At 42.6% G+C, this 26,065-nt stretch overlaps 1 long non-coding RNA gene across 1 annotated transcript; it reads right to left on the reverse strand.

Moving 5' to 3' along the window:
* Window positions 1–4,911: 4,911 nt before the first annotated feature.
* Window positions 4,912–11,479, reverse strand: LOC310678726. Its single transcript, XR_014511899.1, has 3 exons — window positions 11,465–11,479; window positions 10,041–11,207; window positions 4,912–5,172 (listed from the first exon to the last, which is right to left on the reverse strand). It is a non-coding gene; the product is annotated as an uncharacterized lncRNA (long non-coding RNA).
* Window positions 11,480–26,065: the final 14,586 nt, after the last annotated feature.

The raw sequence follows: 26,065 nt of genomic DNA on the forward strand, positions 1-26,065 counted from the left end.
ATTCATAAAATAAAGATGGTAAGATTGGCCTATAAAATGCCAGATTTTCCCCATAATATATAACATTTTTAGTTCCAGTTAAGAATGGCATTCATATAACTGTTTACTTCCACAAATATTCATGTAGTGAATCATCATTGGCTGCAGCTGTAATGTGCATTTTCTGTCATGTTGGATTCTAAGCAGAAGGTTATTTGGCCGATTAGTCGGGAAAAATTCTTAGAAAGATATCATCTGGAGTGTGAATAAGTATGGTCCAACTCATTTGATGGATTTTGAGCTGCTGAATCCAAACACTGAGTCTAATTTGCTGTCTTTTCTTAGCAAACGGTTTATAAATATTGCAGAGAGAGAAAAAAGACAATTGTCACATGCCTTCAGAAGGCATAGGAAACATCTCATTTCACAGATTTTGGGTGCTAAATATGAACGATTATGTTATCAGACATTGGATGCTACTTTTTGTTTAAAATGCCTAGTGTTGTCTAGTATTGATGCAGAGACAGCAACTGTCAATCCCATACGCTTGTACCATCATATCCGATTTTATTTGATTGCTGTATGTGTTGAATTTGAATAAATGTGCATATTTTTTATTTTTTTAAAACTCACAATTGTAGCTCAGCTTTGCATGTCTCAGCTTGGCAGATTTGCTTTCGAACTTGAACTTTTAAACACCTTGCAACTGAAACGTGTGGGTTTTCTCTCTCCATTTTTGAAAAGCTGTAGAATAGTGTTGCAAGGAGGCAAGTATCCCATAATGTTCCTGCAAGCTCCTTATGCAGCCACACCAGTTTCTCTAGTCTTCTCCCACTTTTCTTTTTTGGTGGAATTGTCTGAACTTCATAGGCTGCTAAATAATGAAAACTATGTTACTTTGTGTGTCTCTTTATTTCTACTGCTGGCCAGGAAATTAAGAACTAAATTTGTGGCTCAACTCTGAAAGTTGTTGTTATTGTCCTACAGCTTTTAGCTAGACAAAACCGAACAATCTTCCTATATGTATGTGCATGTCTTCGTGTGTATAGATAGACACAGACTTACAGCCCCCTCTATATTCATTAATATCCATTGGAATATTCATATGCCAAAGTTCAAACAAAACCATTTGTTTTGTTTCTTCTAGGCATATATTTCTTAAAATGAAAATTTGATCTGCTAGAACAGGCATAGGCAAACTCAGCCCTCCAGATGTTTTGGGACTACAACTCCCATCACCCTAGCTAACAGAACCAGTGGTCAGGGATGATGGGAGTTGTAGTCCCAAAACATCTGTAGCAGGGGTAGGCAACCTAAGGTCCGTGGGCCGGATGCAGGCCAATCGCCTTCTCAATCCGGCCTGCGGACGGTCCGGGAATCAGCGTGTTTTTACATGAGTAGAATGTTTCTTTTTATTTAAAATGCATCTCTGGGTTATTTGTGGGGCCTGCCTGGTGTTTTTACATGAGTAGAATGTGTGCTTTTATTTAAAATGCATCTCTGGGTTATTTGTGGGGCATAAGAATTCGTTCATTATTTTTTTCCAAAATATAGTCTGGCCCACCACATGGTATGAGGGACAGTGGACTGGCCCACAGCTGAAAAAGTTCCTGACCCCTGATGAGGGCCAAGTTTGCCTATGCCTGTGCTAGAAAACCGCTAGATGCAACTCTAAATTCCCCCTATCAAATTAGGATTATTCTTTATTAAAACAGTTTCAGTGGTACCTCTAGTTACGAACTTAATTCGTTCCAGAGGTCCTTTCTTAACCTGAAACTGTTCTTAACTAGAAGTGTGCATTTGCTAATGGGGCCTCTTGCTGCTGCTGCGCCACCAGCACACGATTTCTGTTTTCATCCTGTGGCAGAGTTCTCAACTCAAAGTAACTCTTCCAGGTTAGTGAAGTTGTAACCTGAAGCGTTTGTAACCTGCGGCGTTTGTAACTCGAGGTACCACTGTACTTAACAAGCAATGCAGAAGTGCCTGATGTGAACAAGAAGTAGCCTGACACAATTACTGTCCTTTTCTTAGTCATGAAGACTGACTACAGAGCATGCAAGGAGCACCTTGTAGTTTGCTTGTTCAAATGTATCACCAGCTACCTGCCTACCCACCTGACTTCCCATCCACTCCCCCTTGCTTTCCACCACCCTTCCTACCCAGTGAAAGAAGGGACCGCTAGTGTTTTTAAGCACACACAAAAATCCCCACTCATCTTCAGGAACAGCAGTGCCTCTTCACTTTTTTGGCAGAGCTAACAGAGCCGCTGAGTCCTAAAGAAAGCAAAATAGATTCTATGGAGCAGCCCGGCAGAGGCGGTGACTGATTCACTGTGGTATATTTTTGTCTGTATGTGTCAGGCAGCAGTGGTTCTACACCCCCACCCCCCACCCCGCAGGTCACCAGGAACGGATAAGAAAAGGAAAAGTTCTTACCAACTGCTTTTCATTCAATATTCACAGAGAGAGGCTTGGAACGCCGCCTCTTGGAATAACGGCTTTGCTCCGAGTGAGTCTCCACCCCCTCCCTCTCTCCCTTCATGTGTCATCACTATGGGTGCTGAGATGTGTCCTCTGCCTCTGAGATCTCTGCTGTCCTACTTTCAATGCCCGCCGGGTTCTGGGAGAGGGAGGTCCCAGAATGCTTTCTAAAGACACTGTGTCCATCAGCTGGTGCTTCTTCTCCCCCCTCTCCCATGAATTCTCAGCTTTCCCCTTCATCTGCCTCTGAGCTGTGATGTCCCTCAAACCCCTGTTGTAATTTTGAACTGTCTTCTTCTTCTCTGGAAGGGTCAGGCTAGGGAGGTGGTCTCCACTATTCTTCCTCTGCCCAGTCCCTAACATCATGTTATGCACGTAAAACTTCCCAGGACTTCTTCAACTGTAGATCTTCTAGCTCCCTGGATGATTTTCACTGAATGAAAATGTCCGGCAATTATTATTTATTCATTAACTTAAACCACAACTTCTTCTTCTTCTCTTTTTTTTTTTTGAAGAAATAACATCTTTATTTTATTAAAATTATGTGGTCGCAAATAACCAACCCATTTACAAGAAAAGCATGCAGTCCCAACAGGCCTTTTTGGAATCACACGTAGTAGTGGGCTTGCACAGATAAAATTCACCCGCTGCCTACTTTCCCATCCCTATCACCCAGGATGAGCATTTGATTGATAGAGGGAAATGTTTTAACAGAATAATAAATCCTTCAGTATTGCCACTTTGAGCACAGTAGAGTTATCCTTCTTTAAGGATCCCTGTTGTATCAGGCCGAAGGCTCGTCTAGTCTAGCATCCTGTTCTCACAGTGACCAGTCCCATGCCTGTGGGAAGCCTACAAGCAACTATCTTTGAAAATGTGCACGTTTCTGAATTTTGTGACACAATTCTTCGAGCAAAAAGATGTGTACAAAATTGTATGTTAGAAGAAAGTGTGCAAAAATGCATGTTTTAATGAAAAGAACATTAAAATGCATCATATTTATGCGCGCGTGCACACACACACACACACGAGAGAGAAATGTGCACTAAAATGTAGACAATTTTTTTCTGATGATTGATAAACAATCACAAACTAATATAGAAATGCAGCAAATTGAACTTCATACTGAAAAAAATGAGAAACGTAGATGAACTGAAATGGACAGATTTGTTCATCTCTCCTATTCCAATCAACGTTGTATGGATTGTCTGCAAAGAGGAAATAAAAGCAACAAATGTTGACACTGAAATCATCATTGGATCAAAAAGACAAGCTTTAGCTAGCATTAGCCAGCATGGGACTCCCCAGATGGTCTTGGGCTACAGCTTCCATTAGACTCAGCCAGCATGATGGAATAGTAGTCCAACAAAATCTTAAGGGAACCACATTTGCTACTTCTGCTGCAGTACATAAAAAATAGCATTGCAGAGCAAATACAATAATGACATGTAGTGGTATACATTAAGGTATCACAGAAGATAGGCAGTCTACATACTGTGGTGTCATGTGGCAATGCTTTTATCTTGACAAATATTTCAGTGTTGGCGATTTCTGAAGAATAGCAACCTCAATTAGCTGATTATGATCAACATTCAGATTCAGCACTTCAGAAATCTATGCTATTAAACTAAGTCACAACAGCTTACATCTAAATAGACCTCAGTTCAGGTTTTCACCTGTCATAGATAGTTACCTTGGTGATTCATTTCAGTGGCTTATGCCTCAATAGAAAACCAAATGTTTGCTTATCATGAACTTCAATTGACTTGGACTGTGTACGTATGTAAACATACTTTAAAATATACTCTGAAACTTCTGCACTGGGTTGTCTGGAACATTTATTATTTGTTTTCCTCATTTTTTTTAATTAAAAACAGCCAGTATAACCATCACTCTACACTGTTAAGGGACCCCCATTTTAATGTAGTGGATTTCTTTCTTTCTTTCTTTCTTTCTTTCTTTCTTTCTTTCTTTCTTTCTTTCTTTCTTTCACAGTGTGTTCCTACAACAGATTGCTAGGCCACTGAAAGGATCTTCTTGCATGCTCTCAGGCAAAGGGTTCATTCCACACACACACACACCAGTGTAGTGACATGCTAGTAAAAGGTAAAGGTACCCCTGCCTGTACGGGCCAGTCGTGTCCGCCCATCTCACTTAAGAGGCCGGGGGCCAGCGCTGTCCGGAGACACTTCCGGGTCATGTGGCCAGCGTGATGAAGCTGCTCTGGCGAGCCAGCACCAGCGCAGCACACGGAAATGCCGTTTACCTTCCCGCTACAAAGTGGTACCTATTTATCTCCTTGCACTTGGGGGTGCTTTCGAACTGCTAGGTGAGCAGGAGCTGGGACCGAAAGATGGGAGCTCACCCCGCCGCGGGGATTCGAACCGCCGACCATGCGATCGGCAAGTCCTAGGCACTGAGGTTTTACCCACAGCGCCACCCGTGTCCCTACATGCTAGTACAGGCTGTTAAATGACAGCAAACTCTTGATATACCTTTGATCAGTTACTGTGTGATAGCATTCATCCATTCCTGAGTCTGGTGGAAAGACTTACCAGTGGGAATCACAACCCCTTATGATGCTTCATACCTCCCATGGTTCAGTTTGGATCACTGGTACCTTTTGCAGAGGAACTGGTAGGGAAGAACTGTAGCTCAGTGGTAGTTGCACGCAAAACATCCCAGGCTCAAGTCATGACATCTCCATGCAGGCCTAGGAAAGATTCCTGTATGAGAGTCTGGAGAAATACTACCAATTAGAAGGACTGGTTACAGGTATGAGGGAGCCCTGGGCAAGGTGTCCTTCACCCCACTCCAAACCTAGTTCCTCCTTTTGATGAACTCAGTGGTTAGGGGCAAGCACTGGTGGTAGACACAGAAACGCTGGGTGGAAGGATCTTCATAGCTGGCATCCCATTCACAAGCTACAAAGGTGGGTGGGACATTCTGGTGAAGGGGAATGCCATTAGTTGTGAGGTGTCCCATTCATCAGTAATAACCTGTTGTTGCTGAAGATCCAATCAGACTGGAAGCATTGGTTCCCAATTCTGCTCTCACTCAGAGGGTGTCCATTTTGAAGGAAATGCAGGGGGAATTGGAAAGATGTAGAAAGAAGGAGTCTTCTATTTGGAAAAAGGAGAGGAATTAAAGGAATAATAATAATAATGTCAGAGAGAAAGAGAAATTAACTCAATTGATAGGAATGGTGAGTTCAGTAGCCTAAGTTCAGCCAGCAACATGGGTTTGAGCACAGTAGAAGGTATGGTTCATGCCATAAATTGCCTTAAATTCACTTTTGAAGTGATCAGTGGGTTTTACAAAGTGATGCCCAATTTGACTTATATCAAATATTTGAGCTTAGTTCTGAAGTTCAAAAATAAATCTGTCCAAAAGATTGATCTTGAGAGGCAGAAAAATCTCCAGAGACTAAAGTTTAGAAGGTGACAGAAAATCAAAACCATATGCACAATTTTTCTAGGAAAAACAGATAGATGGCAAATGTTGTGGCATTTATTGTCAGTGCTGTCCATGTCTTCTGTTTGATAGCATTTATTCTTCCCTTCAAGGAGAAAAACAAGTTTTCTTCCTATACAAGCTCATGCTATAACTGCCATTCACACAATATGTATCGCAGAATGTTTCCTTCTGGCTTGCATTGCTTAAAAGTGGAGCTGAGCCAAAAATTTCTCGGAAACATTCTTTCTGAGATTTTTCCATTCTGATTCCCCCTGGAAAAAGAAGCCTGCTTTGCAGAATTTAATATTCTCTACAATATTCACCACCTTTCTGTGGCCCACACACAATGTCCCATAATATTCCAGCTTTCCAGTGTCGGGTAGAAGAAGAAGAAGAGTTTGGATTTGATATCCCGCCTTTCACTCCCCTTCAGGAGTCTCAAAGTGGCTAACAATCTACTTTCCCTTCCTCCCCCACAACAAACACTCTGTGAGGTGAGTGGGGCTGAGAGACTTCAGGGAAGTGTGACTGGCCCAAGGTCACCCAGCAGCTGCATGTGGAGGAGCGGAGACTCGAACCCGGTTCCCCAGATTACATGACTACCGCTCTTAACCACTACACCACACTGAACTGAAGGCAGTTGAACTGAATTGTCTTACACCATACTGGGCTGTATCAGTGGAGCAGAAATAAGAGTGGAGAAACATTCTGGTTTCCTCCATATGCTTGCAGGCTTGGGGGTGAGGGGCGGGGGAAGAAAACTGTTTTAGAAGAAGAGGGTGATTTATGCACACTCTTGACAGGGATGCCTCTTGAATGGGACTCAATTTCTCCGCACTTTGTGGGTATGGTGAGGGAACAAAACAGATCAGGAACCAACAGCTTCCTGGCACATCTCCTATATGGCCCTACCAACATCATAGCTCTGGCATTAGTTAGGCCAGGGGGGTCAAGAAGCCCAAGGTGGGAAGAGAGATCCCGCATCAGATCTCATTCTTCAGAATCCAATCTCTGCTTCCATTGCCAGAGGGACAGATCTGATCTATCCCATTGCCCCTTGTGACAAAAAATAAATAAATGTTTTGTTTATTATCCATCATAGATACCAGTGGGGGAAAATGCTTTTCAGTAGACAGTTTGGCTGTTGTTATCATTTGGAATGTGGAGAGCCATGCAAAGATGAGATAATTATGAGGACAGTCAATGACCTACAGAGTGCCTGGCCTGCATTTAATAGTGTGCTGGCAGTGTGGGAACAGAGCAAATAGAGGGTAGAGAAAGGAGGGCAGAGAAAGGACAAAGCCAACATTTCACTGGGTTAAGCAGGCCATGACTTTATTGCGTCAGCTTCCAGATTCTTTGGCACTGCATGTCCATGGGCTACTCCAATGTTATAGACTGCCAGTGGTACCTTCAGCTTGAGGAGCATGTTAAGGAAGACTGATGGAGATTTTTTAAAAATAAAAACAAACGCGGCAGACACTGTGAGATGCTTCTCCTGTCTATCCAGTGAGAGAGCCAGTGTGGTGTAGTGGTTAAGAGTAGTAGACTTGTAATTTGGTGAACCGGGTTCACGTCTCCGCTCTTCCACATGCAGCTGCTGGGTGACCTTGGACTAGTCACACTTCTTTGAAGTCTCTCAGCCCCACTCACCTCACAGAGTGTTTGTTGTGGGGGAGGAAGGGAAAGGAGAATGCAAGTCGCTTTGAGACTCCTTCGGGTAGTGATAAAGCAGGATATCAAATCCAAACTCTTCTTCTATCCAGTGCCACCACTGACCTGGAGATGTGGCTGATCTCCAGCTGTTTCCTTTGAAGCTTCTCAAATGGAACACACATTTGGTCCTAATGGGGAGGTTATTAAAGAAGAAGAAAAGTTCTGTACTTCCCTCTCCCGCCCCTTGGAAACTGTACAGATTCTCAGGGTTTGCTAAATACAATTTTGGTGGAGAGTGATTGGTGGAAACAATACACACACCTTTTATGAATGGGGGTGTATCTAGTGATGAGGAATTCATCTTTACACCATGAGGTGTATTACCAGCAGCCATTGGATGTAGCTAAGATGCATCTAATGTAAAATGTGTTGAATGAAATGCGGCACTGTGCAGCAAATAATTAAGCTGTGGCTCTCAGAACAAGCAATATCATTGAAGCTTAAGAGGATTGTAAAGGGATTAGGCAGTTACATAGATGATGAGAACATCTACTGCTTCATTTGGCAGATTAAGGGATGCTGGTGAGTTGCTGTTTCGGGTTAAAATATAAAGTTTCCATCTAAATAAAACCTGAAGGTAAGCTCTATATTAGCAACTCTACCCAACAGGTTAATGTGATATATATATATATAAGCTTATATAGAATTCACATAGGTAAAACAATCAGACGAAAAACAGAAACAATATAGACAGAAGGAGCCCTGAGAAGTCCAATCACAAAAGCTTCTCAATGGTGGAACTTGAAAACCTTGAAAGCCTTTCCAGATGCCTGCAGGGTTTTGGCACTGGTGGGTTTTATGGCAAAGCCTTTCCCACAATAGGGTAGTTCCTCCGACACTGATGGGACTGCAACAGAGATGGGCTGTGTAACTGAATCATGCACATTTGTATGGCTAGTATTAAATTACCAAATCTAATCAGTGCAAGGATTTCCTCTTGTGCAATGGGAGTTCCCTCCTCTCATTCCCTGGTGTGCATCATGTGACCCTCCCCCAATCTGCTCCAGGGTTTTTGGGAACCTTAGAACAGATTTTAGGAGGCAAAAAAAAGGGGGAAGAGAAGGAAGGAGAACCTTCTGCTGCACAAGGAGAAATCCTTGTACAGATGGAATGAGATACTTAGGGCTACACTGGATTCCACCCTATGTCTTCCATGTGGCAGCATTTCCAGTACCATGTAGCAAAACCACTATTTTTTAATTCTACCCCTTGTTATCTGGATGATTTTTTTCAGAATGAAAAAACCCCCACACAAACATATCTATATATAAAGCTGAGCATTTGGGGGCAAAATTCATATATTGCTTTAACTTTGAAACAATATATGTAGAATTCCATTGGCAATTTTTTGGGGGGGGGGGATCAGTTGTGGTAGATCACTTGTTTCAGTTAGAATACTGATTCTGCTGTCCTATGTACAATTACTTGAGTGTTAGGCCTATTGAACTCAGTGGGATTCACTTCTGAGCAGAGATGTGAAGTGTCTGAAGAAGGCACTTCAAGCTCTGGCAGGGGGGCGGACAGCAGGCGGGGTCATGGCACGTGTCCCAGGGGTATGGCACACCGCCTGTGGAGGCGTGACGCCCAGTGCGAGGGGGGGAGCTGTGATGGCACCCCACCGGGATCATGCCACCGGGGGCGCTGCGCTCCCCCCACACCCCTGCTCCTCTGCCAGTGACTGGGGATTGATCCCACTCTCTGTTTGGGGAGTGTGTGAAATAGAAATGTACACTATGCTTACTTTCTTATTAAACATAAACTTATTTGCTGCTCAAGTAATATAAAATGCAACATTTATACTTTTCAGAGTAATCCTATGGAGGTGGGGGGAGTTAGTAGCAGAGGAAGTGTCACTTCCGCAGACTTGTTGGGCTTGTGCAAAATGTGATGTATGAGCTATTTACCCTTTTATTCTTTTTCTCTTCTCAAGAAGATAGCAGTGCCTTTTGGATTTTAGCTTTGCATCTCTCTAGGAATGATTTAATAATGCTGTAGATTGTCTTAAGAAGATTTCACTCACTCCAAAAGCAAGTAAAAAAATAAATAAATCATGGGAGTGTTTTCCAATTTTTGTTTTTGTAAATGGGGGTGGGGGGTATAATCAGAAGAAGGACAGGAAGGGGATAACTTCCCTCTGATTTTTTGCAGGTCGTTGTGTGTGTGTGTGGGGGGGGGGTGTCTACTTCAGAGTAAACATGCCTAGCATGGGACACAAGGCCTAATGTGAGCAGTGGCATACTGTGTGCTCTGTCTACTGCTTTGAAACAGCAAAGCACAAAGAACAAATGCCATCAAATCACACCCTGTGTACACAAATCGAATTAATTGCCTCCATTTAAAATTATTGATCCTTTTCAGATGCATCCTTTCTGACCTGTGTTGCGGAGGCATCATTTATTTATATCATACCTTGTTATTCTGCAACCGTAACTTGTTGACTGATGATTACTGTTGTTGAGCTTTATGTCTTCAAAGTCTTCGCAAGTTAAAGATGGGGGCTTACTGTTGTAATTGGCTAACAGTCAAACTTGGTGCCTTTTCAAGTTCCTTTTCCTACCCGCTGAAACTTCTGCAGCTTTCTCTTTGTTTTAATTCTTTTTCTTCTGAACCTTTAAAGTTCCGAATTCTTTCTCTGGTCTCCTTTGTGTTATTATTTTAAAGAATCTATTGCTCTGCCTCCCTCCATGGCGCACTGCATGTTTTCTTTGTATTATGCTTTTCTTCTTCTCCTTTTGTACATTTTGCCTTTTTTGATTTCTGCTGCTTGAAAAACTCTTTTCTACTCCTCTAGACATTTATTGTCTTTTCCAACCCCTTCTTTTGTGGACGTCGTCTAATTAATTTATTACTGGTCTGAAGATTTGCCTCTGATGTCTCCAAAATTTGCTGGGGCAAGACTGAAGGAAGGCATAACGGCCGGCTTCCTTCACACTAGATGTTTGAGAGTAACCGATGAATTATATTCTCAGGCCTACCAATTCCAAAACTAGAGTGTGGATCCAAGTTCTTTTTACTCCTCAGATGTTATTACGTTATGAAATTCCAAATCAATTTCCAGATTGGCCCCTTGCTGTTAAAAGCTATTGATCAGAAATCATCACTCATGTGTTTGTGAAATACTCCACAATGATCCCTTTTCTTTTGATTCTGACCACTTAATTTAAACCCTGATTTTCTCCTTCTTTCCTGTAACTGAATTGTGCCACATCCCCATCTCTTTAATAGGATATTTGCCCCTCTGTGTCTAGAATTTTTAAAGCTGTAAAAACTGTATTAAATCTGCTCGATGGAATCAGTCAATACTGAGCAGATCAGGGTGGTAAAACCGATTACTAAAAAGAAAAAGGGAAATCAATGCTGTGAAGTGCAGTAACTCTCCTGGGCATATTAACCTTAATTGTTATTCTTGTTGGTCAGTTTCTTATACTCTTCCTCTTGTGCTTCAGGGTTCTTCTACTGGAACAGCATGCGTGTTGATGGCTGTTCCACCTATAAACCACTGGCAGGTTTAATAGGATTTAGATGATTTAAACGATGGAAGTTTTATGGATATGCTTTTATATGTATAAAGCAATGCTGTAAGAGAGAGAGCGAGAGAGAGAGAGAGTTTGGATTTGATATCCTGCCTTTCACTCCCTTTAAGAAGTCTCAAAGCGGCTAACAATCTCCTTTCCCTTCCCCCACAACAAACACTCTGTGAGGTGAGTGGGGCTGAGAAACTTCAGAGAAGTGTGACTAGCCCAAGGTCACCCAGCAGCTGCATGTGGAGGAGCGGAGACGCGAACCCGGTTCCCCAGATTACGAGACTACCGCTCTTAACCACTACACCACACTACACATACACTTTCCTCCACTGATTTATGCATTCCAGTAAGATTGCTAGGAGCTAACAACATTCCGAGGTGGCCTTGGAATAGGAAGGCATTATAGAATCAGAGTTGGAAGAAATCTTGGAAGTCATTCATTCCTTCATTGCAGGGGTTTAGACTATTTATGATTAATTTTATGTATCCGCTCCGGCGGGAAGGTAAACGGCATTTCCGTGTGCTGATCTGGTTTCACCAGAAGCGGCTTAGTCATGCTGGCAACATGACCCGGAAAACTGTCTGCGGACAAACGTTGGCTCCCTCAGCCAGTAAAGCGAGATGAGTGGTGCAACCTCAGAGTCGTCTGCGACTGGACTTAACTGTCAGGGGTCCTTACCACCCTTCATCACAAGATCTCAGGGCTAAAATTAGATGACCCTTTGGGTTCCCTTCCAGTGCTACAATTCTATGAACTCCAACTTCTTGCTCAGTGCAGGATTACAATATAGGATGTAACTACAGCATCCCTAAAAGATAGCTCCCCAGTCTCTGCTTAAAGGAGTCTTCCACCTCCAATCTCTTCCACTGTTCAACAGGTCTTAGCATTAGAAGGTTTCTCCTAATACACATTCAAAACCTGCTCCCCTGCTATTTCTGTCCGGTGGGCTGTAATCAACTAAGTTCAACTCAGTTTAGACTCAATGACATTAAAGGACACAAGCTAGTAATGTCTATTCATTTCAGTGGGTCTCACTCACTGAGTGGTACCAACATTGGCTACAACTCAACAATTCTAATCCTGCCCTCTAGGCCCTTGGGAGTGGGGCTTGAAGTTCTACTGGGGAGATATTTGGAAGAATCAGCTAAAAGTGAAAATGACACCTCAAGCTGCTCAAGACCCTCCAAGTGTCTCTATTTTCCAGGGGCAGTCCTGGATTTACAGAAGCCGTCCCAGTTTCTGATTTGATCCCGGAACATCCCGCTTTTCCTTATTTTCACTGGAGAAATATCAGAGCTTTCTGACCCCCTGAGCTATCTGAAGGCAGCCCTGTATAGAGAATCTTTTAAAATGTTTAATATTTTATTATGTTTTTATATATGTTGGAAGGTGCCCAGAGTGGCTGGGGCAACCTAGTCAGATGGGTGGGATATAAATAGGAAAATTATGGTGATGGTGATGGAATAGAATTCCCCTATTTTCATCAGAGAAATGTTGGAAGGTATATGAATCTACAGGAATCACATTCAGGTTGACTGATTTGAAGAATTTTTATCTCTCTCTTCAGCTAAGAAGAAGAAGAAGAAGCCTCCTAGGGCAGCCTTATGTTAGTTCCCAGAACTAGCATAAAATATATTATTTGTGCCAACCAAGGGAACTACACATATGCCTTTTTAACTTTGGCATGGAAGAGTACCTAACGTGTCCTGTTTGACACAGGATTGGCAACAGCAGCAGAGGCGGGGGGGGGGGGGGAGCAGCTGAATAAGCCCAAGAACATGGTGATTGTTGCATTTCTGCCTTGAACATCACTTACCAGAAGAGCTGTGCAGAGATGTAGCTTAATAACTAATAAATTAAAGTACACCACTGTTGTAGGTATTTCAACTAGATCAGGGTTCTCCTGTATGATGGAGGTACCGGTATATGTGTGTTTTAATGAACTGAAGAGATTGAACAGAATGAAAGATTCCATTGTCTTCCAAGACAGGCTGATGCCAGCAAGCCAGCTATATGCCGGTTAGTCCTGTGCTTTATGCGCATGAGCAGGCTAGCTGTGCTATGTGCTATGTCTTGCTTCATTCTTGCAGAGTAGCCTGTTAGGAGCTCGTCTTACACTCAGGTAGGACCCTGGTAGAGACACAAGCCTGACTGGCATGTTCTCACCCTCCTGGTCAATCGTTCGGGAGCTTCAAAAGTTTTCTTCTGCCTGAACATCACAGCGACCGATGCCAATGGACATGGGCACACTTAGGGATCTGCAGAGTCTTCACAGTTGCGTAACAGACCTCAGCAACTCAGCATTTTGGCTAATCTACTTTATTTACATATAACACACAGAACACTGCAACATGGCTCCCTCTCTAGCATCAGACAGCAAAGAGAAAAAGAACAAAGGACAATAGTCTCACTTCACGGAACACAGTAACCCAAACATCCTGTCTCTGTCACTTCCCACTCTGTGGAGTCAAAACATATACAATCATATGATAGACAACAATCCCATGACTGCAATCATGGAGCAGGAATTCTAACATCGCCTTCCCCCAAAAGGGTGTTTATTGCCTCAGAATTACAAAGAACAGCTATACTTTTGCAAAACAGCCTCTAATCTAGAAATAGATTATTCCATCTTCAGAAAGCAGGAGAGAATTATGGGAAATTTCTTCACATGAATTTACTGGTGGTGATATTCCATCCAGGAGAATATCCAGGGCTTGTGTGTGTGTGTGTGTGTGTGTGTGTTTAAAGAGTTAACTGCCTCACATAAAAGATGACAGTGCAACGGAAAGGATTTGCTTCTGAAGACATGCCTACTGAAGTATCAAATGTGTTTGAGGTTCCCGCCCCCGCCATATAAACACAGCCCATATTAGATCCACATTGTGATTGATAACTTTGCTTCCAGAAGCATCTGTAAAGTGTATATGTGTTTTTAAATGAGTTAATGGTGCTCAAGTTTACCTTGGGAAAACCAGTGTGGGAACTTTTTAGTACCTGCAAATTATCACCTTGTTCTTTAGCATAATTAACACTTCTAGTTGCAGAATAATTAAAATGTCCATCAATTCAGAAACAGCAAAACAGTTTCGGAGGTGAGAAAACTAAACAACTGAGCACATCAAGCCTCTGGGTTTCTTATGTCTTATCATTTAAGCGCATAGAGTACAATTTGCTGTATTTCAGTCCTGGCACCAGGAAAAATAAAAACTTATGGGGAGAGTAATGAAGGGAGGAAAGCTGGTTTTAAACTGATGAGCTCTCTTGTATATCAAATCTTCTAAATCAGAAACTTTTCTATATTTCACCTCAATCCTTGGCATATTTACATCCAAGTAATTTACTTGTCTACATGTAAGCCTCTCTGTAGATGTCATTAAAATTCTAAATAAAATTTGTGTATACTTTTTGATAAGACTGCAAGAACTAGTTTATATAATTGAATCAAACTTTAAGAGTGCAATCCTATAGTCACTTTCCTTGAATAATTCACATTGAACTTGTGGGATTTGCTTCTAAGTAGACATGTATAGACGCTCTCAGATCTCTCTCTCTCTCTCTCTCTTTTTAGCTGGAACTCACCGGAACTCAGTTTCAGCACCTCTCAGGTGGGTGCCATTGCCATTCGAAGAGAACGAAGAAGATGTTCATGGTGAGTTCCAATACCTCTTTTTCTAAAAAAATGGCACTGGGTGCTTTCAACTGAAACCCATGTGCTCAACCAACTCTCTCTCTCTCTCTCTCTCTCTCTCTCTCTCTCTCTCTCTCTGACAGCCTTAATTTTTGAATTTTGTTGTAAACCTCCAGGTCAGGGTTGTGTCGAAGTACTTCTGGCTGTGACAGACCACATTTCAACAGTTGGTGGGTAGTCAAGGGTAAAAGTGGGCAAGCCAAACCATCACCTTTTGTCAATGGATGTCAGGCTATGGCTGCAACTGGGAGTGATCTCCCCATTTTTCCTTTGTAGCAGCAGATTTATTTATTTTTTTGAAATAATATTTATTAAAAAAAATTAACAAGCAATATATCAAAAATAAGAAGAAAGACAGAAAAAACAATACATCAAAACAACAAGAAAAACAAAAATAAAAAAATTAAAAACATCCAATATTTCCATATCTTTACCTTTCATTTACTAGTTTCATCGACCTCCTCACACCTCCCTTTTTTGTATCCTAATTCAATTAGCTATTTCAGCAAATCCTTTCCATCTTTCTCAATTTTTTGTTCTAAAATTTATCTTAACACAATCTAACTTTAAATTTTCCACTTTAACTCCTTAACAATCAGTTTTTACTTAATTCTTTATGACATTTCTGCTAAAACCATATAACTTCATTCCAGCATTCTTCTAACATTCATTGTAGCAGCAGATTTAACTTCATGCACCTGACATCCTATGACATCAGGTGATTGAAGGCTTGACCAAAACAGTCTCATGGACCAAAATAAGCCCAAGGTTCCCCCCCCACCATGCTCTATGTGTTACCAGTATTGATGCAAAGAGGAAAAAGCAAGAGACGGGGGAGGAGAAAGGGGGATAATGTGCATTGAAAATGTGAAGAAAAATGCACTCATACATAAGACTGTGTCCTTTGAATCTATATTCAGTCTTACATAACTAAATAAGCAATGTACTAGTGAAGCACATTTTTCTATTCCTAATTGCTATAAATGTAGAGAAGCCCAAGAATGAGCCCTGAAGATTACAGCAGGAGGAGGTTCTCCCCTGTGACAGAAGTGAGTATTTTCCTCTCCATGTTTTTTGTGGTTCCCTTCATCTCTCCACCCGCCCCACCCCTGCTGACAATTATCTCTGTTCACCCCAGAGAAATTGCAGAAGCTACATGGCTGCACGGGGGCAAAACACTTGGCAGGCTTGTGGGAACGCAAAGTTCAGCATACCATCATTCTAGTCTCCAGGGTTCAGTCTTGGTCAGTGGAGCTGGTCCTGAGTTATTTTGCCATAAACACAAACTATAAGAGGTATTGCATGTTAGAATGCAAGTAGCAAAATTTCAGTAAAAGCTGCTTTAAACATTCTCTGCATAGGGAAGGGGGGAGAGAAAGATTAGAAGGATTATGTTGAATAAAATAACTGAATTGGCACCCAAAGTGGCAATAATGATGATGTAAGGAAACAGGTTGAGGCAAGTCTAGATGGGGATTTGTGCAGTCATTTATCCAAGAAAAATGCAAACAGCTGCCTTTTATGCATCAAGGAGTGCATATTTTTAAAAAATATAGCATTATTGTGAAACAGTGCTGGCTGGCTTCATTTTTTTTTTTTTGCTGGACCCACGGAAAGGAACCAGTTGTGAACCCACAGTGACACATCGAAAACCCATGAAATGTTCACAATTGTGTATGGAGATGAAGTTGTAACTTGAAAGACAGTGTATGAGTGGTTCAAGCATTTCTGTGTATGGTGGCAAACCATCGAAGATGACCCTCAGTCTGGCAGACCGTCAACGAACAGAACAGCGGCAAATGTCAACAGAGTTTGAGTGTTATTGATGCGGGGTCAACGTTTGTCCATTCGAATGATGGCAGAAGAATTGTATATTCCACATGAAATTGTTACTGAAGTTACTGAGTTGTCCCACCCTCCATTTTCTCCTGATCTGGCCCCACCAGATTTCTTTTCCCCCAAAATACTTAAATCTGCACTGAAAGGGCACAGATTTTCCAATATTTCACACGTCCAAGCTGCTGTGATGAGGGAACTGAAAGCAGTACGAAAAGAGGACTTTTCCAGAAGTTTCCAACAGTTCTACGAACGTTGTCAATGGTGCATCGTATCAGAGGGGGCTTACTTTGAAGGCCTGTAAGGTATGTATTTTTGATTACTTCTCAGTATCCGATTTCTGTGACCAATCACTGAACTTTCCGGTCACAACTTATATTTTGAACACAGTGGCATATTGCTTGTCATTTCATATGAAGTTTATCATACATTTGAAGAAGCCTGATTTACTTTGGCACCCAGTAAGTGATTTACTGGGTTTCTGATAGTTTTCTCCACAGCAAGAAGATTCTGTAATTGTTCTAATTGGTTACTAGGAACCTGATACACTTCCCCTCCTGCATATTCCATTACAGTGGTACCTCGAGTTACATACGTTTCAGGTTACATATGCTTCAGGTTACAGACTCTGCTAACCCAGAAATAGTGCTTCAGGTTAAGAACTTTGCTTCAGGATAAGAACAGAAATTGTGCTCCGGAAGTGCGGCAGCAGCGGGAGGCCCCATTAGCTAAAGTGGTGCTTCAGGTTAAGAACAGTTTCAGGTTAAGAACAGACATCCGGAACAAATTAAGTACTTAACCTGAGGTACCACTGTACTGGGTAATCAGAAGGATTAGCAAAAAAAAAGCAAAAAAAAAAGCCCTATTTCTTGTTTTTTATTATTATTTCAAATCAAGACTATGTCATTAGTTTTGTTTAGACCCAGAATGCAGCACACCAGGTGTATGGGAACCTACCAGAAACCCACTGACCCTCCTGAGTCCGGTTTTTCTATCTTTGGCAGTCCAAGGAAAAGAAAACAAGGTAAGCAGGTGGAATAGGCTGATAGGTTATGCTGGCTGCTACATCATACATTTCGTAGGCCTGTTTTCATTTTGTTCTTTAAAAAGAGAAGTTCCATATGCTTTTAATAAAATGGTAATCCTTTTATATAGGTGGGGCATTCTTTGTCCTTTATACAAAATTTCTGGATGAGCACTTTTTAGAAAGAACTGCCCCCCCCATCTTTTGTCATATTTTCTTGATTTTTTTTTTTAATGTTTGTAAGCTTTGTGTAGTTTCTGGAACTATCTCATAAGTCACCATGAGGGATTTTATGTGGAAAGCAATGAGAAAATGAAATAACATAATAAAGTCAAACTGTGAGCTGGTTGTCGCACATAACCTTTCTTTGATGCATAATGCTTCAGGTTTTAAAAACTCAACAACATCTTATATAACCAATTACTGATTCCCCTTGCCCCCCCCCTCCCAAAATATGTACCATCGGATATCTGGTGAGAAAACACCTATTTTTAATTTACAAACCTCTGGAACACAGTCTATTGACCAGCTGTATTCTTAAATGACTTCCTCAAAAGCATCTAGTACGAGGCATGATTGGCGCAAGCATTTTGTCCTGAGAAGTAATCCCTTTGGGATTTTAAAGAGAACCTTGAAATTCTGCTGTTCAAGATCAACTGAAATGAATGGAAGCTGTCTTAAGCCCCCTTCCAGGAATGGCCCTACCTTTTGGCAACTGCCTCAAGTGGTAAATGCTGAGGGGCACCTATTCCTCTTGAGCTCCCTGGCTGTACCCTTCTGCTATTTTGTTTTGGTTTTTTGCTTTACCCCTCTGAATTTTCCAAGCTTCCTGTCCTGCTTCTCCGTAACTAGCCCATTCCCTTCAGGTGTGGTGGAGAAGACAAAGATAAAAGTTAAAGGACCTCTGGACGGTTAAATCCAGTCAAAGGCGACTATAGGGTTGCGGCACTCATCTTGCTTTCAGGCTGAAGGAGCCGGCGTTTGTCCACAGACAGCTTTCCAGGTTATGTGGCCAGCGTGACTAAACTGCTTCTGGCGCAATGGAACACCATGCCGGAAGCCAGAGCACACGGAAATGTTGTTTACCTTCCCGCCGCAGTGGTACCTATTTATCTACTTGCACTGGTGTGCTTTCGAACTGCTAGGTTGGCAGGAGCTGGGACAGAGCAACAGTAGCCCACTCTGTCACAGGGATTCAAACTGCCAACCTTTTGATCGGCAAGCCCAAGAGGCTCAGTGGTTTAGACCCCAGCGCCACCCACGTACCATCCTTGGAGAAGACTATCTTGTACTGAAATAGGATTCACCCTCTTGTGGAATGGTGGAGGTGTCATCTTGTTCTTCATGTCAGACATCAAAATGTTTTGGACTGACCCTGCCCTGTTGATGCATTGGCCCTCTGTGCACAGAGGGAGAAGACTATGCATTTTGTCTCTGGTGTTGTGTGCCAACCAGGTGCATTCCTGGCCTTTCTGTGTTAGGCAAAGATTTGAAGGAGGAGCTGGCTGTATTCATGTAGGCTCCAAGGAACATAGAAAGCTGCCTTGCACTGAGTCAGTTCACTGGTCCATCTAGCTCAGTATTGACAACACTGACTGACAGAAACTCTCAAGGGTTTCAGACAGGAGTCTCTTCCAGCTCTAGCTGGACATACTGGGATTGAACCCAGGACCGGTCTGGTTGCAAAGCAGGTTCTCTACCAGGGAGCTACAGCCCTTCTCTCCTGCCTAATTCCTTTCAAATATTTTGAGTGCAGTCCTCAAGGCAATTGACCCCAGATGTGCAACTTAAATATCATGAGGCTACATCTGCATACATCGACGTACAGGGCCTTGGCCCTGTATACCTGAAGGGGCATCTCCACCTCCATCGTCCTGCCAGACACTAGACAGTCCTTTTGGTGATTCCCTCACTACGAGACATGAAGCTACAGGCAGAGGGTAGGCAGATGGCCTTCTTGGTAGTGGTGTTTACCCTGCGGAATGCCCTCCCATCAGATGTCAAATAGATAAACAATTATTTGACTTTTAGAAGACAACTGACGGCAGCCCTATTCAGGGTAGTTTTTAATGGTTGTTGGTTTACTGTGTTTTTAATATTTTGTTGCGAGCGGCCCAGAGTGGCTGGGGCAACATGGTCATATGGGCGGCATATGCATAATAAAATTATGATGATGATGATCACCACAAACATCATCATCATCATTATCACCATCATAATCTATGGTGAATTTGTGTGCCTGCATTTTCAGGGACGCGGGTGGCACTGTGGGTTAAACCACAGAGCCTAGGACATGCCGATTGGAAGGTTGGCGGTTCGAATCCCTGCGACGGGCTGAGCTCCCGTTGCTCGGTCCCTGCTCCTGCCGACCTAGCAGTTCAAAAAGCACATCAAAGTGCAAGTAGATAAATAAGTATCGCTCTGGTGGGAAGGTAAACGGCGTTTACATGCGCTGCTCTGGTTTGCCAGAAGTGGCTTAGTCATGCTGGCCACATGACCCAGAAGCTGTACACCGGCTCCCTCAGCCAGTAAAGTGAGATGAGCGCCGCAACCTCAGAGTCGTCCGTGACTGTCCCTTTACCTTAGCCTACATTTTTTTGGGTGTGTGTGTGTGAGAGAGAGAGAGAGAGAGAGAGAAATATGTGATAAATGCAAAGGTAGTAGCTAGAATGCCAGTGATTGCCATTCTCCAGAGAAGGAGGTAGAAATCTTCAGAATGTGAGATGGGGGGGGGGGGTATGCAGGAAGCTATGTTTCCCCAAGGACTCTTTTTTCCCTGCAGAGGATCATTACAAAGCAATAAACAGATCAGCAATACTGCTCTACCCAAAGGACTATTTAAATATTGCTGCAAGTGAAACTTTGAAATCTTCCTAGCTCACATGTTAAATCTATATGGGAATACAATCAACTGGAGCAAATTCACACAGGCAGTCTCTGGAGGATAGCCTGACTAGGAATATTGATAGGAATTTATTGCTGTGCTGTGCTGAAACATAATAGGCAGCAGAAGAGAAAGATCTGTATCCACAGAGCGGCCCAGAAATTCCCTTGACTGCTCACTAGAGTTATTATTCACCTAGAGTGTTTATGATGAACAAATGTGGTCGTAAGAGGCAAGCGCAGAACAACAATTAAAATAGGAATAACAGGCTTTTCGCTTGGGGAAAAGCAAAGAACCCAGAACATTATGATGGGGTGAGAGAGGAACCGACAATAAAAGAATAGTGCTATTAGATATATTGCCAAGGTTAACCAGTGCATAATATTCACTTTTGGGAAGAAGTGAATTGATTTCTTTGCTTTTTCGTTTTAGATCTGGTTATGGATTTCTCGCTCTTTCTTTTTGGACTGTGTGGGTTGGGGAGAGTAGTGATCCACACATATTACTCTCAGGCCAGGATGAGTCAAAGAAGCAGTCAGATAACTCTGAGGTAAGCAGCGGGAGGGGGGGGGATGTGGTGCCTTCCAGATGTTGTCGGGCTACATAAATTTATATTATTTATTTAAATTACTTCATCACCTCAAAGTGATCCCAGAACAGTCTCCAACAAGGCATAAAAATACAAAAACACATTAAACCCAGAACAATGACTGTATTCAGTGTTTTCAGAGTGATGCCACCTCTATTACATCATTCTATGTCCTTCGGTTGTGGTGGAAGAGCATAGCCATATTGGCCAGTGGCCGTTGATAGCCATCTCCTCCATGAATGGGTCAGAGAAATATGATTTTAACCCTTTGCCTCTGCTACAGTCCTCAGCCACCTCAAGCACTCTGCACAGGCAACTTGCATAGGGGGAAATCCTGATTTGCTTCAGTGAAAGCTCAAACACCCCTTCACACCTGGGCAATTAATTTATCAATTCATTATCGGAAATTACAACCCATCCTTCTACTAATAGTCCTAGGGTGGGTTACAACCCCCTTCACACACAATTAAAGGAAGTATTAATTACATTAAAGTCATAAAATAAGACCACAAAATTAACCAATAACCAAATTAACACATTGCGCTCTTGATCTGGATCCGCCCATCAGTCAGGACTGACAGTTTGTGTAACCCTCCTGACACATTTAAGGGCACAGATATGGAGCTGACAATAAGTCTGTTTTCACTTATAATAATAATAATAATTTATTATTTGTACCCCGCCCACCTGGCTGGGTTTCCCCAGCCACCCTGGGCGGCTTCCATAGAAACAAAAAATACAATAAAATATCACAGATTAAAAACTTCCCTGAACAGGGCTGCCTTAAGATGTCTTCTGAATGTCAGGTAGTTATTTATCGCTTTGACATCTGCTGGGAGGGCGTTCCACAGGGCGGGCGCCACTACCGAGAAGGCCCTCTGCCTGGTTCCCTGTAGCTTTACTTCTCGCAATGAGGGAACCGCCAGGAGGCCCTCGGAGCTGGACCTCAGTGTCCGGGCAGAACGATGGGGGTGGAGACGCTCCTTCAGGTATACTGGGCCGAGGCCGTTTAGGGCTTTAAAGGTCAAGACCAACACTTTGAATTGTGCTCGGAAACGTACTGGGAGCCAATGTAGGTCTTTCAAGACCGGTGTTATGTGGTCTCGGCGGCCGCCCCCAGTCACCAGTCTAGCTGCCGCATTCTGGATTAGTTGTAGTTTCCGAGTCACCTTCAAAGGTAGCCCCACGTAGAGCGCATTGCAGTAGTCCAAGCGGGAGATAACCAGAGCATGCACCACTCTGGCGAGACAGTCTGCGGGCAGGTAGGGTCTCAGCCTGCGTACCAGGTGGAGTTGGTAGACAGCTGCCCTGGATACAGAATTGACCTGTGCCTCCATGGACAGCTGTGAGTCCAAAATAACTCCCAGGCTGCGCACCTGGTCCTTCAGGGGCACAGTTACCCTATTCAGGACCAGGGAGTCCTCCACACCAGCCCGCCTCCTGTCCCCCAAAAACAGTACTTTGTATTTTTATGTTGCAAACCGCCCTGTGATCCTCAGATGAAGGGTGGAATACAAATTTTAAAAAATAATAATATGTCTAATTTGACTCATTATAGACTGAGTTACAGGAAACCAGGGGCTTGTGCCAAAGCATTAATGGAAGAGGTGTTGCTGCTGCTGTTTTCATTTTCACCTTCTCTTTCTTTTTTGGGGGGGTATCTGATATAAGGAAAACCAGGCCACTAATTTGGGTGTCAAAGAACCTACATAAATCAAGAAGATGTGTGGATAAGTGCCTAGGCCTAAGCAAATGCTACAGCTGAAGATTGCCTTTTTGTTTACCCCCCTTTCCTCCCCTCCCTCTGTCATCCCCCACCCCAGGGTCAAATGATGGACTGTAAATTCACCAGGGCAGGGCCATTCCCTTTTGTACTCTTGTACACATTAATGGTTCTGCATTGCTGCTGCTGATATCAGTGTAATAAAATAACAAATATTGGATGAAATGTTATCTTGTATCTATCAATGCAATAATCAATTTATGTGAATTATGTTTTGGCAATATTCAGACCTTGCAAGAAGAATGTTATTTACTTTTGTCCATATGTTTTCTGGTTTCAAGTGACTCCTTTAATTTTATGATAATCAGAGCAAATGCAATATTTCAGGAGGGGACTTTGTTATTGCCTCTCATTCTTCAATTTGATTTTATTTAATGTATTATGGGGGTTGCAGGCATACCTTAAACCTGAGGGATGCCTGCGTAGAATCCAAAGGAATAAAGCAACAATTAGTTCTTCACTTTCAAGGAGGTTAACTTTTTTGTGTGCAGCAATTTCATTTGGACCTTAACCACACACAAAAAATCTGAGAAAAATATATACTTGGGTTAGGGAACAGATAATTCATGGTTGCCTGTAACACAGAGCATGGCAATCTGTGTAATTAGACTAAATCAGGCAGAAACACTATTATCAGCTGTTAAATGCTATTGAACCAGTTGGCTTTTTACCTTTGTTTTTCCACTTGAGATGAGACATGACACCTTAATTGAATAGATCTTGATGGCAGTGTCAAATTTAAAACATACAAAAGTACTTTCCCTCCTTTCTCCCAGTGAGTTCTGGTGAGCCGTTCTAAAAGTATCTGAGGCCAGCCCAGCGACTGAGATATAAAGTATCTGTAGCAAGAGAGCTAATTTCAGCTGTTATACGGAAAACAACAAAAGAAAATAGAGCTTTCGTGGCAAGGTGGCCAAAATCCTTCTTTCCTTCCAGGTCACTTCAATTATATTTCTTTCCAAGAAGATATAATTATGATTATGATGATCATTTAATTTCTATACCACTTCATATATTTAAAATATCTCTAAGTGGTATACAAAAAGCTGAAGCAATGACAGACAACTTAACAAAATACAGTGGTACCTCGGGTTACATACACTTCAGGTTACAGATGCTTCAGGTTACAGACTCTGCTAACCCAGGAATAGTACCTCGGGTTAAGAACTTTGCTTCAGGAGGAGAACAGAAATCGTGCTCCGGCGGCGCAGTGGCAGCTGGAGGCTCCATTAGCTAAAGTGGTGCTTCAGGTTAAGAACAGTTTCAGGTTAAGAACGGATCTCCGGAACGAATTAAGTACTTAACCCGAGGTACCACTGTATTGGAAAAATACATAGTTACATATAAAAATGTTACATTGATACAAAGTTACACACACACACACACATTCATTTTCCTTCTGACACACCTTCCCTCTCAGCCTCCGGGTTCTCACCTAAGGTCCAAACAAACTCTCTGACACCATGAAGAATCAACAAGTGTACGCTCACACAAATGCCTGTACGTGTGTAGAGACAGTGTGTACCTGTTTTCAGTGTGACATTTGCCAAAGCCCCAACATTCTGACAAGGCTGACTGGCAGTGGCCCTGGGACCCCTCACATGTTGTCACTTAAAATCTTCTTCAGTGCCCCTAATGTAGTGTTACTCTGAAGCAGTGTGACAAATTTTAAATTGGGCCTCTAACTGGAGGACTCATAGAGTATGTTATGCTGGCAGCCCATCAGTCTTGGAGCCAGTTCTTGAAAGGAGAGAAAATCTGAGTATTTAATCATGCAGGGATACAGCAAATTCCCTCCTTTGCTGGTGGATAATTTGGGCCCACAGAAGAACTGCATTTCTAATTATTATTATTTTTCAAGGCATGCTAGTCTGCCTAAGCAATCTGTGGCAGGGCAGATCATCCTGCTTAAGCATTAGCTATGACTAGGGATATTAGACGTATTCATCTGTCCTCCCATAAATATTTAGGGTCCCTCCTTCTACGCAAACCACTGATCTATCATACTAACTTAACATTTAGTAACTTGAAGCCAGCTTTCGGGTAACCCATATTCTCAGTTTTCATCTTGCAAATATCCTCTTTAGGAACACATGTAAGACTTTCTCCTCCTCCTTCAAGAATGTAGTCAAGTTGAAGATTGCCTCATTTCCATCCAAAGTTGGACTTTCCCACAACACAGAGGTCATTCAGTCAATCATCCTAGCACTTAATAACTTTTAGATGGACATTTTCCAGGAATCCATAGGAATCCTCCATCCCAAGCCCCATTCCTTTGGCCTCTCTCTAATAAAAAGCCATAGATACTCTGAGCACAGTGGTAAACTGCCGGAAAGATGGGGGCTGACTGGTCAGGCATATTCTGGCATATTCAGTTTAAAAGGACCAGGAAGGTGATGTGAAATGCATCTGCCGGAAACTCTGAGGGGACTCACTCTCAGTCAGAGGAGACAACGATGTACTAGAAGGTATAGCCAGCATAGTAGCCTTCAGATGTTGCTGAGCTATGGCTCTCATCATCCCTGCCCACTAGCCTGCTGGCTGGGCTAATGGGAGTCCAAGTCCAAACACATCTGGAGGGCCTTACATTGGCTATCCAAGCACTAGATAGACAGATGGACTTTGGTATAAGGCAGCTTCCAAAGATCTTATATTCCCTTTGACGGAGCAGAAGCACAGGTAGCAGAGGCACAAAAGAGCAGGGAGGCATTGTACCAACCCTGTCCAGTTTGCCAGTGAGGACTGCCAACCTTCTCTATCATATGTGTCATCAGGATCCTGGTTTGAAGCCATGACACACAGCGAGGCTCTTGATAGCTGTTCACTGCTTTCCCCTAGCCTAGTGGAAGTTCTGTTTCTTTCTGAACAGCTGACTTGTCCTCAGATTGCCATGTGGCATAGGCAGAAAGAAAACCAAAATTTGCTTATCTGCTTGCTTATAAAGGTATATAGCTCCCTCTCATAAAATATCAGGGTGGCATACAGCAATTGCGGTCACAGGACCATCTAGTTTCAGGATTATTTAGATCCAGTTTCACGCGTCATCCCTGCTGCCCACTTAACCTACTGCCCGACACAGATAGAATGGATGGAGAACTTCAG

This window comes from Podarcis tiliguerta (genome assembly GCF_965153285.1).
Source record: "Podarcis tiliguerta genome assembly, chromosome: 5".
In the NCBI taxonomy this organism is placed as follows: Eukaryota; Metazoa; Chordata; class Lepidosauria; order Squamata; family Lacertidae; genus Podarcis; species Podarcis tiliguerta.